The 16,281-nt window shown below is 38.1% G+C and overlaps 2 long non-coding RNA genes and 1 other non-coding gene across 4 annotated transcripts; 2 read left to right on the forward strand and 1 right to left on the reverse strand.

Moving 5' to 3' along the window:
- The first annotated feature begins 559 nt into the window (after window positions 1–559).
- LOC141723688 (uncharacterized) lies at window positions 560–1,282 on the forward strand. 2 transcript variants are annotated; one of them, XR_012576338.1, is made up of 3 exons: window positions 560–808; window positions 949–992; window positions 1,077–1,282. It is a non-coding gene; the product is annotated as an uncharacterized LOC141723688 (long non-coding RNA). The 2 variants fall into 2 exon arrangements; XR_012576339.1 differs by having other exon boundaries at window positions 949–989.
- A 61-nt stretch (window positions 1,283–1,343) lies between these two features.
- On the forward strand, window positions 1,344–3,239 carry LOC141724724 (uncharacterized). The gene is made up of 4 exons (XR_012576872.1): window positions 1,344–1,482; window positions 2,387–2,465; window positions 2,575–2,750; window positions 3,065–3,239. It is a non-coding gene; the product is annotated as an uncharacterized LOC141724724 (long non-coding RNA).
- A 2,865-nt stretch (window positions 3,240–6,104) lies between these two features.
- On the reverse strand, window positions 6,105–6,211 carry LOC141662781 (small nucleolar RNA R71). Its single transcript, XR_012550873.1, has one exon. It is a non-coding gene; the product is annotated as a small nucleolar RNA R71 (small nucleolar RNA).
- Between the last annotated feature and the right edge of the window lie 10,070 nt (window positions 6,212–16,281).

Raw genomic sequence — 16,281 nt, forward strand, 5'->3', positions numbered from 1 at the left:
AAATAAACTTTTGAAAATAATATATTTAAGTAAATATTTTTAGAAATTAACAAGGATCGATATAATACTTAACAATTAGCACATTACCATTTAATAACACAAACTCGTTAAATAAGAATAAAATATCCACCATTTTATTTCCTCCTAATCAGAAAAATAATAATAATAATAATAATAATAATAATAATAATAATAATAATAATAATAATAATAATAATAATAATAATAATAATAATAGTAATTCTGAAAAAAATGGAATATCACAATTATTGTTTAGAAAATGTGATATGATCTTATAATACTCTGCATACATTACAGATAAACTAATTTAGCCTACAAACTATAAAAAGGGTGATCTGTAGTACTAAGATTACTGATTTTTTCATACGTGACCACTGACGATGATATATTTTTTATAGATGGGTTGTAATAGAACTTAACAATTTGTTATTTAAACAAATCCCAATTGTAAAGATTTGATTATTAATGTCTCCACGTTCTCGGTTCCACAAAGAACTGACAATTTTTTTGTTAAAAATCTGCTGACAAGTACTAAAAAATCATTATTTCAGATCTATACAGGAGACTTGCAGAAGTGAGTAGGAATCACAGCAGGACTATGCATTTTGATCCAAAATGTACCGGAAAAGAAAGGTGACCGTTATGAAGCAACATTCAGCTTACACTTTGGAGACTATGGTCACATATGTGTGCATGGAGATATAAAGATGAGCTTGTTAATGAATTTGGCATTCAAGTTGGGACTGAAATGACATCTATTGATGCACGAGTTCTTAATCCTCCAAAGGTAAATGTCAAGCATGCGCCGTGTGTTCAATTCATTATACTAGGAGCAAAGATATATGTTTCTGTAGTTATCAACATATATCTTTCATTGTTGACTTTCATTGTTTTTTGTCATTGTATGTGCCTATGCATCATGTTTAGATGAACAAAGCTAAGGAAGAGTACTGACATTCATGTCAATGGTGGTACAATGCTAAATATCTTTTGGAAGACCAAGTTTGTGAAAATGCGAGCTCATTACTGTTGCTAAAAGTATAGTCTATATGCAGGTCCCAGTTAGAGTTGCTGGAGGACTATTATTTGAACTTTTAGGCCAGTCAGCAGGCAATCCGTTTGTTGAAGAAGATGACATTCTTGTAGTTATGCGGTCGTGGCAAGCACAAAACTTCCTGGTAACTGCGTTACATGTTAAAGGTTCTGCATCAAATATTAATGTATTAGGTGTTGCAGAAGTACAGGTTTGTTGATCTTCAGACATGGGTTTTACATTTTGGGGGGGGGGGGGGGGGGGGGTGGGGGGTGGGGAGTTCTGCATAGTTAGCTTTCATTTATCCTTTTCTCATCGAATAGGAGCTGCTTACTGCTGCTGCTTACTGCTGAGAGCATCAATGTGCCACAAACCATTCACGAGGTCATAGCACTCTTAGCATGCCGCCTTTCTAGATGGGATGACAGGTAATTGTTTTCTATTTTTTAAGTTTGATGTTAAACATCCAAAGCTAAGAGAATTGGCATCCACTTTGCCTGGTTCATAGCCATGCCAAAGGTGTGTTTTCTTATTGTAGAGTACAAGCAGTAAGAAAGTATACGGCTAATAAAAATCTTTGGAGGTTGAATATTTTTTTATTAAATATTTCAATCACATCGATATTTGCTCCAGTCATATAACACTGAGCATACTCTAATATTGTCACGAGTCTTTCGTTTTCAGATTTATGTTTCTTTAGTGGTAAAACATTTAAACGTAAAAGAGATATGTATGGTCAAAATATTCGATCCTTCTCATTCTTGTAATTCTTGATGGGTAAAATTCTACTTTGCAATTGATTAAACAAATTTGTATTAAACCTAGCTGATGTCCTGTGTATATTATTTAGCAGGAGCAGAAGACAGATAATCAGATATTATTAGATGTTCAACCTTCTATGCTGATTTGTACTGTACATCGTAATAGTTTTCTTCTTATATGATAAAAAGTGATATTATATTTTACAAATTGTTAATTACTTCATCAGTTGTATTATATGTATATACAAGTGTGTGAGTTATATGGGCAATAAGCTATGCCGCAAGTTCTCTAATGTTGCCTTCATTTGCTTCCTAGATAAAGATTTTTGCATTGCAGTTCCATTCTCTAGCTTAATGCAAAGAATAATTTGATATATTGTACTTCTGGGAGCTGCATTTATTTCCAGACACTCTATTTGCCGTATTAATGGATCTCGATTTTATGTACATTTATAAATCCAAAAAATTAAATGGATGCCATTTAATTTATTTTAATTAAGACTATTACATTAAACAAAATAAGTAGAAAGCACTTACGTTTACTAACCATTTTCTAGTATATTTCTTTCAGTGCAGACTGACATCTGAGGACCTTGATGAACGTGGATATATTATACGATTCTATTTCTCTCTGTATTTTTAGAATTTTAGTAAGTTAAAGTTTTTATATGAAATCACCTACCTTGATAATGTCTCTTACAGAGTTGACATACAATGTCAACTGATCTATTAATAGTATCAACATAAATCTTTTTGTAGTTATCTGCAGCATGATAATACATTTAAGGGTGGAAGTAAAATGGTGGAAGGGGCAGTAACTAAAGCTGATAAAACAGAGTTCGCTGATTGTTTGGGAACATCATGGAAAACACCTTATATCATGAGGCTACCTTTATTTGCTGGCATCGGTGGTCTCCTTTTTGGCTACGACACCGGTACGACTCCATTATATTAATGATAGGTTTGGTAGAAAAAAATTGCTTTTGTTGGCTGATGTTCTGTTCTGAAGCTCCGTACATTTCTGAAGCTTCCCCTCATAGAATTAGAGGTGCCCCTGTTAGCACAAATGGTTTACTAATTATTGGAGGCCAGTTTTTTTCGTATCTCATTAATCTAGCTTTCACCCATGTATGGTTTAATAAGCCTTCATGTTACTCTAGTGTTTGAATTGGTTGCTTTCAGTTCTTCTGAAATCATGAATATCATAGTAAAAACTTGTGGTCATGTTTGTACATGTTTTTGGTAAAAGGAACCTGGCGTTGGATGCTTGGCGTTGCAGGAGTTGCTGCCCTTGTCCAATTTCTCTTAATATGGGGCCTCCCCGAGTCTCCCACATGGTTGTACATAAATATACATTGAAGGATTCATGTAGCTAATTTCTTTGCTTCCGTTACTTTTAAACTTATGCGTATTAGTTATGTTGAAATATTTGTAAACTTAGACAATATGTGGTTTGATAATTACAAACAGAGTTTGGAGATTTTAATTTGTTGGTTTTGTGTTTACGTTTTAGCTAGTTTTTTTTGTTTTGGCATTTGGTATGTTTGGGTGCATATAATACAATTATTGTATAGGACAATTTTAGGCCTATAAACATCAGTTTTTACACAGAATTTCTAAAAATAGATGTCCATACTATGATCAGACATCATGTCCTAAACGAAATTTCTTAAAAACCATTGTTAAAAAGGTATATGGACATCAGTTCCTAAACAAAACTACAAAGAAGCTCATGTAAACTTACAAAAATACATCGGTCGAATGTTAAAAACTGATGTTATATAGGAAGCCAGACTACTGTTCTTAAAACTAAACTGATATTAAAAAAGAAAAAACACATCGCGTCAGAAACTATAACCGATGTCAAAAATAAGAACTTACATCAGAAGTTGTTCAAAAGCGATGTTAAAGTTGGCTTTGACATCGGCTTTATTTTTATAAATAATGTAAATACTAATTTATAATTTGTAAATTAATAGTTAAGGTTCATAATTAGATCATATACAAGCTATTAAGAAAAGATTGTAATACAGTTTCTGTATAAAACTGGAGAATATATATCGGGTTTTATTCCGGAACCGATGTTAAAGTTGTTCCCAGACATCAGTTTAAAATTGATGTTAAATGGGGGTACCTTTCATTACACCCACATAAACATCGGTCAGGAAAACTTTTAACATCGGTTTATGGCCGATGTCTATTGAAGGTTTTCTAGTAGTGCTGCGACAATGAAAACAAGGATGATGTGTTTATATTTAAATGCCGTTCCTCAAAGTCCTTGTGGGAATGAATTATTTTACTACTTGTTATGATATGAGCACTTGTTGTTAAGTGGCATTTATGTCCACTTAGAACGTCCTATTAAGGCTTGAATTGGTGTTTTATACTCAAGTTATTTGTGTATTTGATGTGTTTTTGTAGTGTTTTGCATTTCAGGGCATAGTCGGAAGTAGGAAGGGATTTACAATATTTTTATGCTTGGAATGTGTTAGGAAGGTGTCTTGGATGAATGCTCGTTGATCACCATAAAAAACCATCAAAATTGAACAAAGCAATTCATTTTTTCCAGAAGGTCAGCGCGCCCGCGCTCTGATAGCGCGCGCCCGCGACAGAGCAACAGAGAGATAGCGCACCTGTGCTGGGAAAGCGCACGACCACACCAGGCCGAAACTGAAGAATCATGTTTTGAGTAGAAAATTGATTTTCTGGACTTCCTTGCTAATTGGGCTGCTATATAAAGACATCTTAAAGACATTTTTGATAACGGAGCTTAAGGAGAAGACGGTGAGAAGACCTAGGAGCACAAATACAACAAAGGAGAAGAAAAGCTTGTTTATACTTTTGATTCTTTAATTAAGTTGTAATCTTGGATGCTAGTTTTCTTGTTTGTTGAACCTATTACTCGTGTTTAACGTACTATGATTATTATCCAGTTTATAAAGACTTAGTTTATTATACCATGCTTTCATCGGAACCCACGGTGATGATGAGTTTGGTTATGGGCTAACCGTTATCGTGGGGTTCTAACAGATTTACTTATGGATTTATTTAGTTAATTTGTTCCGATACCTTAGTGTGTGGCGATTGTATGATATCCTAGTATTGGTTGTGCTTATTCGTCTTATGAGTGTCGCGAACTTATAAGATAGCGTGTTAATCTATATTGAAGCGAAAGTGAATATAGGGGTTTAGAACTTGCCATGCTAGCATAGGTTCATGTATTTGATATGCATAATTCGTAGGTAATTTTAACCATCTTACTTGCCCTATGTAATCATGATAGATAACTTGCACATTAAACCGTTATGTTGTCAAATTCTATAGACATATAGGGTCTCAATATAATTGGTGTCTATTCAGCTTCTATCTCTTATGTGGATGTCTGGCAGTAGGGTCTTCGTACAACGAAAGTTGGCGTTTACTAGTTTCGTGTTATCTGATTAGTGTCATTACCATTGCTTGCTAGGGTTAAGAACAATGACATTGAATGAAGTATTTAATGAAGTTAGAATCCCATGTTTGTGTTATATAACTAAATCAACCTTAATTCTCTTAGCTAATATTAGTTAGTATAATCTCGTATTTATAAACAATCTCAACTTGTTATCATCTTAGCATTGAATAATAACCATACCATTGTTGCATGAGTGCATAAATTGAAGTTAACCTAAAAGAGTCTCTGTGGGAACGAACTAGAAATAATTCTATATTACTTGCGAACGCGTATACTTGCGTGTAATTTAGTGCGTATTTTCGCCTTAACAAGTTTTTGGCACCGCTGCCGGGGACTCGGTGTTAATTTTTAGTTTATGTGCTTGACAACGGTGGTCGTTAAAGTTCACCGACTCGGATTTTTTTACTTTACGGTTTACTTTTTTTGTGTTTCAGGTACTCATTACAATGGGAAATCCAGTAGCACCAACGAAAGCGTTGATGGATTTTTCTCAACCCAAGATCAATGACATTTAATCTAGTATTGTCTGGCCAGGGATCATAGCTAATACCTTTGAAATCAAGCCTGGCACGATTCAATGGATATAGAATTCAGTCATCTTTGGGGGTTCTCCGAATGAAGATCCAAATATGCATATTAGGGATTTCATCGAGATCTGCGACACTTTCAAATTTAACAATATGTCTGAAGATGCTTTATAGCTAAGGCTTTTCCCATCGTCTCTGAGGGATAAATCCAAGGTTGGTTACATTCTCTACCACCAGGCTCTATCACCAAGTGGGAAGATCTTGCTCAGAAGTTTCTCACTAAATTCTTTCCTATGGAGAAGACAACTGCAATCAGGAATGCTCTTACTTAATTTGCGCAGCAAACTGGAGAATCTTTATGTGAAGTTTGGGACCGTTATAAGGAGATGCTTAGAAAGTGTCCTCATCATGGGATGCTTGACTGGATGATCATTAACTGCTTTTATAATAGCTTGGGTGTAACTTCTAGACCCATGCTTGATACAGCATCAGGTGGAGCCTTATGGGCTAAGAGCTACGATGAAGCTTATGAGTTGATTGAACTGATGGATGCTAATGAATACCAGAACCCTTCTCAGAGATTAACTCAAGGCAAGGTAGTAAGAATTCTGGAGGTGGATGCAGCTACTGCTATAGATGCTCAGCTTAAGGCTTTGACAATGAAGGTGGATTCTTTCGCTAATTATGGAGTTAATCAGATCACTAGTGTCTGTGAGCTTTGTGCTGATGCTTATGAGACGGAGCAGTGTGCTATTTCTAGTGAATCAGCTCAGTTCGTGAGCAACTTTCACAGGTCGCAGGACCCAGTTCCAGCCACCTATCATCCCAACAACCATAATCATCCTAACTTCAGCTGGAGCAACACTTAGAATGCGGTGCAACAGCCTTATCAGTAGTATACAGCAAAGCAATATAACCCTCCGAGTTTTTAACAACCGTAATATGCACCAAGACAACAACTTCAACTTCAGCAGCTACCACAATCTAATGAAAAATCTGAATTGGAGGAGTTGAGCCTCATCTGCAAGAGCCAAGTGGTTTCTATTAAGACCTTGGAGAATCAAATTGGGCAGATTGTCAATGCCTTGCTGAATCGACAACCTGTTACACTCCCTAGTAACACAGAAGTGCCAGGCAAGAAGGAAGCAAAAGAGCTGGTTAAGGCAATTACATTGAGGTTTGGGAAGGTTGCAACCCAAGAAAAAGCTCAAGTTCCAGAATCTAAAGATGTGGCTGAAGAAGAAATGCAGAAGGAAGCAGAAGTGGAAACAAGGAAGAAAACTTTGGTACACACTACTTCTGAGGGTAATACAGGGGAGAAACAGATCTATCTTCCACTTCCTTTTCCTAAGAGGCTACAAAATCTTGGCGTCATTCTTAAAAGGTGTGTTGAGACTAATCTGGTTCTCAATTGGGAGAAATGTAATTTTATGGTGCAACAGGGCATCATTCTGGGGCACAAGTTCTCTAGTAAAGGTCTTGAGGTGGACAAAGCTAGGGTGGGGGTCATTGAAAAGCTTCCTCCACCAATTTCAGTTAAGGGAGTCCGCAGCTTTCTTGGTCATGCGGGCTTCTATAGGCGGTTCATCAAGGACTTCTCTAAAATCTCTAAACCCTTGTGCAATCTGCTAGAGAAAGATGCCCCTTTAAAGTTTAATTATGAGTGTTTAGCTGCTTTTGAGAGCTTAAAGAAGAGTTTGATCACGGCACCTCTCATAACTGCACCTGATTGGAATGAGCCTTTTGAAATGATGTGTGATGCAAGTGACTATGCAATTGGAGCAGTTCTTGGGCAAAGGAAGAACAACATATTTCATGTGGTCTATTATGCTAGTAAGACCCTCGATGGTGCTCAACTTAACTATACTACTACTGAGAAAGAACTCTTAGCCATTATCTACGGTTTTGAGAAGTTTCGGTCTTATTTTCTTGGGAATAAGGTGACAGTTTTCACTGATCACGCCGCAATTCTCTATCTCGTCTCGAAGAAGGACTCGAAGCCTAGATTGATTCGATGGGTTCTTTTACTTCAGGAATTTGAGTTAGAGATCAATGACAGGAAAGGTATTGAGAATCAAGTCGCTGATCATCTCTCTCATTTAGAAGGTCCTAGTACGACTTCACATGATAAGACATTGATAAATGAGTCATTTCCCGATGAGCAGTTGTTTGGGGTGTAAGAGGAAGAACCATGGTTTGCAGATATTGTGAACTACCTTGTGAGAAATATCATGCCTCCAAACTTGTCTTCCGCTCAAAGGAAGAAATTTCTTCATGATCTCGCGATTTTACGTCAAGCTAACGACATGAACCAAGCGCTTCTTGGGAGGCAACCCAAGTTTGTTGTACATTAGTAGATAGAGGATGAAGAAACCAAGAAGAAAACAGAAAAAAATCAAAAAAATGAAAAAATTCAGTGTCAACTACAGTAGCACGGCGTGCCCGCGCTGAAAGTCCAGTAGCTGCCCGCACCCGCGCTGATATGCGGGGCGGCCGCGCTGGCTCCCTGTAACTTAAAAAAAAGGCAGAAAATCATTGCAAAATCATATTCCAACCGAATTTCCCTCTCCCACTTCCTATATTTCCCTCTCCAAATCAATTCAATTACCCCATTACTCCTATTATTCCCATAATCAATTCCCACTTCTTTTCTAAAATTATTTCTAATTCTAATTCCCTATATATATACACACTTGTACACAATCTTCTCCATCACTTCTCAATTCTCAAATACAATCTCTCTTATACACTTCTCTTATCTCAAAAACTTATTCGAATTCGATGGCACCCAAGAGGCAAAGAACCTAAGTTAGCAGCAACACCACCGATTCTTCTAGTGTTTGGGGTGTGAGGCCCAGGTTTGCAACTCCGGAGGCTGAGGCGGAGTATACGAGGCTGCTATAGAAGCCCATAGCCAAGGAGTGAGGTTTTCTGCCATCGGGGAGGGATGGTAAGTTACTTGAGATGATTATGGAGATGGGTTGAGTTGCTTTTTGTGAGGCATCTGTTGTTGTGCCCATGAGTGTGGTTCGCGAGTTTTACGCAAATGCGAAGGCTGACAAGAATGGGTACTCAGTCGTTAGGGGATTGACGGTGGATTATTGGGTCAGGATGATTGGGTGACGAAGACCGGCGAGGATTTGAACTTGGACTTGATTGTTGTTACGTTGTGTGTTCCTGAGACTTACTGGAAGTTCCAGAAGGGCACGAACGAGTATGCCACTTTCCCTGCCTCAGGCATGAACAAGTATGCCCGTGTATGGAACTCTTTTATTTGTGCTAATATTATGCCTTCATAACATTTGCATGATGTTACGGTGGACCGGGAAAGGCTATTGTGTGGTATTCTGTAGGGTGATTATGTGGACTTGGGGTCTGTGATTTATCAGGGTATATCAAGGTTTCTACGAGGGAGCATTACGGGTTCTATTTCGTATGCATCGATTGTGACAAAGCTATTGCTAGGACGTTAACACGCGCTAATAATACACGCAAGTATGCGCGTTCGCAAGTTATATAGAATTAATTCTAGTTCATTCCTACATAGACTCTTTTAAGTTAAGTTCAATTTATGCACTCATGCAACAATGTTATGGTTATTATTCAATGTTAAGATGATAACAAGTTGTGATTGTTTATAACTAAGATTATTAACTAACATGCAATTAACTAAGAGATTAAAAGGTTATAACACAAACATGGGATTCTAACTTCATTAAATACTTCATTCAATAGCCTTTTTGTTCTTGACCTTAGCATGCAATGGTGATGACACTAATCAGACAACACGAAACTAGTAAACGCCAATTGTCGTTGTACGAATACCCTACTACCAGACATCCACAAAAGAGATAGAAGCTGAATAGACACCAATTATATTGAGACCCTATATGTCTATAGAATTTGACAACATAACGGTTTAATGCACAAGTTATCTAACATGATTACATAGGGCAAGTAAGATGGTTAAAATTACCTACAAATTATGCATAACAAATACATGAACCTATGCTAGCATGGAGAGTTCTAAACCCCTATATTCACTTTCGCTTCAATAGAGATTAACATGCTATCTAATAAGTTCACAATGCTCATAAGACGAATAAGTACAACCAATACTAGGATATCATACAATCACCACACACTAAAGAAATCCATAAGTAATTCCGTTAGAATCCCACGACAATGATTAGCCCATAACCGAATTCATCATCATCGTAGGTTGCGATGAAAGCATTGTATGATAAACTAAGTCTTTATAAAACTGAATAATAAACAAAGTACATTAAACAAGAGTATAGGTTCAACAAACAAGAAAACTAGCATCCAAGATTACAACTTAAAACAAAGAATCACAAGAATAAACTAGATCCTCTTCGCCTTGGTTGTATTTGTGCTCCTAGGTCTTCTTGATGTCTTTTCCTTAAGCTCTATTATGAAAAACGTCTTTAAGTTGTCTTTATATAACATCCCAATCTAAATAGAAGTCTAAAAATCAATCTTCTATTCAAAACAGGATTCTGAAATCCCGACCTGGCGCGGCCGCGCGCTTTACCAGCATGGACGCGCTGTCCTTCTGCCAACCTGGCGTGGCCGCGCGCTACTACAGCACGGGCATGCTCACATTCTGGAAAAACTTCTTCTGCTTATTTTTCTGGCTGGTTTGAGATGGTAATCCTCGAGCAATCTTCCTGAGCACCATCCTAACACAAATTTAGCACCAAAGCAATGCTAAATTTCCTCATTCCTTTATTTATGCCTGAAATGCAAAAACACTACAAAAACGAATCAAATACATAAAAATGAATCAAATACACAAAATACTTGAGTATAAAACACCAATTCAAGCCTTTATAGAGCATTCGATGTGGACATAAATGCCACTTAACACCCCCAAACTTGAACCGATGCTTGTCCTCAAGCATAAACAGACTCGAAGAACAAGAAACAAAAATGCATGGATACAACCTACATGAATGCAACGATCCCCTCATAATAACTTAACCAACCGATGAGCAACATCTAAATAATGCAGTTATTCACACTAAGATCAATCAAATCCCACAAATCAAATTACAAGCCAGAAACGTGCATGTGTGCAAATGCTTAACAGATATACTCTCGCAACTAGATCAATAATCATGACTCACTACTCTCCAAGGAAATCACGAGGTTATAAATAGAATAAAAGCTAAACTCAAAATGACTGACAACACTTCAATTTTTTATCGGAGTTATACATGGATTCATGCTTTTATTCCTAACACATAAATAACACAAATATGCTTATTTAACCGTGCAATGAGTGAGGTCCACAAAAGACTTATACAATAATACCCATGTAGCGAGCGTTAGGTTAGTGGATCCCAGACTATATAATCCTTAGGTCACTAGGCACAAAGTCCCCTAAGAACTTAATAACTCGAGTATTAAAGAGCCCACTCGTGATCATTATGCATCAACACATATTTCTTCTTTTTTTCTTTTTTTTTCTTTTTTTTTTCTCTTTCTTTTTTTCACATGATTTCTGAATGAGTGCGTTTCGCTCCATCTCGCTCAACCCTAAACTACTCATATAAATATGAGCAGGCTACTAGCCATTTGACACCTAGCCACAACAACTAGCAATGAAATCTAATTTTTTCTCCAATTTTTTAAATATTTATGTTATATTGCCGTTAAGAGACTATCATAAATTCTAAATATAAACAAGTGATTAAACCTCAACAAACAAACAAACCATGGTCATGATCTAACATTCAAGCAACCTATAAGACTTAGTGAAATTTTTCTTGCTTCTAGCATGAAAATCAACTCGATAGGACTTAACATCACTAAAGACGACATCACTACACTAGCATCAATATCACAAATCAATCGGAAAATCAAACTTAAGGGATCATGATGTAATGCGCATGCAACTATATGCAACATACAAACATGCAAAATAAAATAAAAATAAAATAAAATAAAATAAAAACTATATAGCATAAAATATGCAACTATATGAGCTAAACTATCATGAATATGCAAACTATATGAGACTCATACATAACATATATTCCTTAACTACCACCCCCAAACTTAAAGTATTCACTATCCACAGTGAAGGTAATAGTAAGGAATCAGGCATACCTACTCGGAATCAGGGTCAACACCCTCAACGGGTGGTGTGTCAAGAGTGTTAGGAGGCGGGTACACAGAGTCTTCACCAAATACTGGCCACTGGATGTCAACACCTGTGGCTATGAATACAGTCCCCAATGCCTGGGTGAGATCATGTACAAACCTACTAAGGATGTCATGCATCACATCCATCCTCCTCATCAAGCACTGATACTGCGCTGAACTCAAACCAGCACTGAAATCTGCTTCCTGCTGCTACTGTGAAGGACCGGCCTCGCCCAACTGAGCTCTCCATGTGGCTCTGCTCGCCTGAGTTGTACCACCAGTATATGTCTGATCAGCTGGACGACCACCTGGAAAGTGATCATATGAGTAACCAAGCCCCTTCTCATCAGGATTTCCTCCTCCCTACTCCTACATAACTGCTACCGTCGTACTATCAATCGAGGCACTAGGTAGCGGCAGCTGTTTATGTGCAGGCCAATGAACTCCAACGGCCACACAAAGCTTCCTCACAATAGACGCATGGGGAATAGCCCCCATAGTGCTACCTCGCAAAAACCTCAATATACCCTGATAAATCACAGACCCCGAGTCCACCAGAATCACCCTACTGAAAACCCCGCAACAGCTTTGCCCGGTCCACCGTAACATCATGCACATGTGATGAAGGCATAATGTTAGCACAAATAAACGAGTTCCATGGACGAGCATACCTATTCATGCACGAATCCGGGAAAGTAGCATACTCATTTATGCCCCTCTTGAAATTCCAGTGAGTCTCAGGAACATACAATGTAGCAATAATTAAATCCAAGTTCAAATCCTCACCGGTCTTCGCATTCCAATCCTCCTGCTCAGGATGTCTCTCGGGCTGATTTATAACCCGACGAATAGCATCTATGGTATAATCCACCGTCAATCCCCTAACCACAGAATACCCGTTCTTCTCCGCCTTTGCGTTCGCATAAAACTCGTGAACCACACTTATAGGCACCGTAGCTGGTGCCTCACAAAAAGCAATCTAACCCATCTCCACAATCATCTCTAACAACTTACCATTCCTCCCCGATGGCAGAAAACCTCGCTTCTTGGCTATGGGCATCGAAAGCAGCCTCGTATACTCTGCCTCAGCCTCCAGAGTTGCAAACCTGGGCCTCACACCCCCAACACTAGAAGAATCGGTGGTGTTACTGCTAACTGGGGTTCGTTGTCTTTTGGGTGCCATTGGAATTGATTAAGTTTGAGAGAAAAGTTGTGTACAAGAGAGATTTAGAGTTTTAAGAATTGAAAAAGTGATGGAGAAGATTATGTATAAGTGTGTATATATAGGAAGAGAATTAGGTTTAGAATAGAAGTGGGATTTAATTAAGGGAATAATGGGAGTAGTGGGATGTTTGAAACTGAATTGGAGAGGGAAATATGGAAGGTGGGAGCAAGAAATTCGGGTGCGATTTGATTTTGTATTTGATTTTCGATTTTTTTCAGGATCAGGATGCCAGCGCGGCCGCCCCGTCTGGATCATTCTCAAAAATCTCCACCGCTCCATGTGGAAACATAGTTTTGATAACAAACGGCCCTGACCACCTCAACTTCAACTTTCCAGGAAAAAGACGGAGACGAGAGTTGAACAAAAGAACTTGTTGCCCCGGAAAAAATGATTTGAGAACTAGACCTCTATCGTGCCACCTCTTGACTTTCTCCTTATACATTTTGTTGTTCTCATATGCTTGAAGTCGAAATTCATCGAGTTCATTTAATTGAAGCATCATCTTCTTACCAGCTAAATCTAATCAAGGTTCAACTTCTTCAAAACCCAATATGCTTTGTGCTCGAGTTCCACCGGCAAATGACAACCTTTACCATAAACCAACTGAAACAGAAATATGCCTAGTGGAGTCTTGTATGCCATCTGATACGCCCAAACTTGCTTCATCCAGCTTCAAAGACCAATCCTATCTTGATGGACATACAACTTTCTATAGAATACGCTTGATCTCTATATTAGATACCTCAGGTTGACCATCAGTCTGAGGATGGTAGGATGTAGCAATATGATGATTCACATTATATCGCTGCATCATAGTAGTAAACTTGCGATTACAGAAATGCGATCCCTCGTCACTGATTATGACTCTTGGAGTCCCAAATCTTGTGAATATCTGCTTGTGAAGAAAATTTAGCACTACCTTCGCATCATTCGTTGGCAAAGCCTTGACTTCCACCCATTTCGAGACATAATCAACCGCCAACAAGATGTACTGATTATTGCAAGATGAGACAAATGGCCCCATGAAGTCAATTCCCTAAACATCAAAGACCTCAACCTCGAGAAGCACATTAAGAGGCATCACATCCCTCTTGGACATATTACCCACACGGTGACAACGATCACACTTCAAAACAAACCGATGCGCATCCTTAAATAATGTAGGCCAGAAGAATCCTTCTTGAAGGATACATGTTGATGTCTTCTCTCCACCATAGTGGCCTCCATAAACAGTTGAATGACAGTCTTGCAAGATACCCTCCGTTTCACTGTACGGAATACATCTCCTGATTATTTGGTCAGCTCCTTGCCTAAACAAAAATGGCTCATCCCACATGTACCACTTCACCTCATGAAGAAACTTCTTCCTTTGAGCGGAAGATAAGCCCGGAGGCATGATATTGCTCACAAGGTAGTTCACGATATCTGTAAACCATGTTTTTTCCTCTTGCACCCGAAACAACTGCTCATCGGGAAAAGACTCATTTATCAATGTCTTATCCTGTGAAGTCGTATTAGGACCTTCTAAACGATAGAGATGATTAGCGACTTGATTCTCAATACCTTTACTATATTTGATCTCTAACTCAAATTCATGAAGTAAAAGAACCCATCGAATCAATATAGGTTTCGATTCCTTCTTCGAGACGAGATAGTGAATTGCGGCGTGATCAGTGAAAACTGTCACCTTCGTCCCAAGCAAATAAGATCAAAATTTCTCAAAACCGTAGATAATAGCCAAAAGTTATTTCTCAGTAGTAGTATAGTTCAGTTGAGCACCATTAAGGGTCTTAATAGCATAATAGACCATATAAAATATATTGTTCTTCCTCTGCCCAAGAACTACTCCAACTGCATAGCCACTTGCATTGCACATCATCTCAAAAGGTTCATTCCAATCAGGTACAGTTATGACAGGTGTCGTGATTAAACTCCTGTTTAAGATCTCAAAAGCAGCTCGACACTCATCATCAAACTTGAAAGGGACATCTTTCTCTAACAGATTGCACAAGGGTTTAGATATTTTAGAGAAATCCTTGATGAACCGCCTACAGATCCGACACGACCAAGAAAGCTGTGGACTCCCTTAACAGAAATTGGTGGAGGAAGGTTTTCAATGACCCCTAACTTGGCTTTGTCCACCTCAAGACCCTTACAAGAGACCTTGTACCCAAGAATAATGTCTTGTCGCACCATGAAGTGACATTTCTCCCAATTGAGAACAAGATTAGTCTCAATACACCTTTAAGAACGACGCCAAGATTTTGCAAGCACTCGTCAAAAGAATCACCGAACACAGAGAAATTATCCATAAACACCTCCATATTATGCCCAATCATGTCAGAGAAGATAGACATCATGCATCTCTGAAATGTGGCAGGTGCACCATACAACCCAAAAGAAACTCTTTTGAAGGCAAAAGTACCAAACAGACAAGTTAAGGTAGTCTTTTCCTGATCTTCTGGAGCGATGCAAATCTGATTGCCCAGCTAACCTGTCAAGCATCTGATTAATAAATGGAAGAGGAAAGTGAATCTTCCTAGTGGCTTTGTTCAGCTTCCTGTAATCCATGCAAACTCTCCACCCCGTGATTGTTCGAGTCAGAATGAGCTCATTCTTCTCATTAGCTATAGTCCATCCAATTACCGATTTGAACTCTCTCATAATTCTTAAGAGCTATTCCTCATCACTACTTGAAAGGTCAGATGTAATAATAACTGGAAAAGTAGATGCATCACCTAAAAAAGCGTACCTTAAGTGTTCAGGTAATGGTTTAAGCTCGAGTAAGAGCTTCCTCAATATAAGGCTTGAGGCGCTTTGGAGATTTATTCAGCTCTTCCAATCCAAGATATTCAAACATCATATCTGTTGAGTGGCATTCATGACACTTTATTACACTCCATTAAGCTTTAAATTGGTGTTAACGTACTCAAGTTATGGGCGTTTTAATGTGTTTTCTAGTGTTTTTGCATTTCAGGCATTAATCCAGAATTCAGGAGAATTAGCATTGATTTGATGCTAATATGGGGTTAGGATGGTGTCCAAGGAATAAAGCTCGTGAAGACCAACTCATTGCAGCAAAAAAAAAA

Source organism: Apium graveolens, chromosome 5, assembly GCF_009905375.1.
Source record: "Apium graveolens cultivar Ventura chromosome 5, ASM990537v1, whole genome shotgun sequence".
NCBI lineage: Eukaryota > Viridiplantae > Streptophyta > Magnoliopsida > Apiales > Apiaceae > Apium > Apium graveolens.